This window comes from Lissotriton helveticus, chromosome 6 (assembly GCF_964261635.1).
Source record: "Lissotriton helveticus chromosome 6, aLisHel1.1, whole genome shotgun sequence".
In the NCBI taxonomy this organism is placed as follows: Eukaryota; Metazoa; Chordata; class Amphibia; order Caudata; family Salamandridae; genus Lissotriton; species Lissotriton helveticus.
Genome location: NC_136067.1, coordinates 854,371,628 through 854,372,592, shown reverse-complemented (window position 1 = coordinate 854,372,592; position 965 = coordinate 854,371,628).

Genomic DNA, 965 nt, shown 5'->3' with positions numbered 1-965 from the left:
TGGAACACCAGTAAATTCAGGCAATGCCGGCTGCACCATGCCTGGTGCAACCCAGAGGTCAGAACTTTCATCGTCAAGTCTTGCAGCCGCAGGCCGCCGCCCAGCTAACCCTTGTCTCACAACACCAACTGGAAGTCTAGCAGCCCCAGGCTGCAGCCCAGATGTCTCTTGCCGCACAATTGGCACATCACTGTCCTCCGCAACCACAGGCACAAGCATGTCCTCCAAAACCGTAAACACAGCAATGTCCTCCCCAACCACAGGCACATCATCCACACCAAAAGTAGCTTCATCAGCACTCAAAGTGTCTTCATCATCAGATGAAGCCATGTGTAGAGAAAACTCACTACCTGAATCTTCACCTCCCACCTCTGGCTCAGAATCAGAGTCAGACTCTGGACCATGGTCAGAGGAAGAATCAAAAAGCATTCCAACAACTTGCTGAGCAGTAATCCGGCGGCTAGCCATTATCCTTACAAATAAAGGAGTCTGCACAAACAACTCAACAACCCCAACACTGCGCAAAGTAAGATAAAAATGTAAGCCTTTTTCACCCAAAAATATATTTAGAAAAAATATACAATTCACTTACAAGACACAACTACACTCACCAGCACCTACTCTGCAAAGACACAGCAAATAGGCAACGATATCCCACTAGAAAGAAGAAAAAAAAAACTTACATCTACAGAAGGACACATCAAAAACAAATGCAAAACATGTTTTACAATCACAACAAACAGCAACAACACATACTCGTATTACTACACACTCTGCAAAATAAACAATTACATTACAATTTAACAAAAAAAAGGTCTCTTACCAAACACATGCAACTACAGAAACAGCAGAACCACAGAACCACCAGTAACAGAACCGCACACTGCAACAATCTAAAGAGAAAAAAAAACAATACACATTAGAAGAAACAAAAACAACACACATTACAACAGGCTATGTCACAG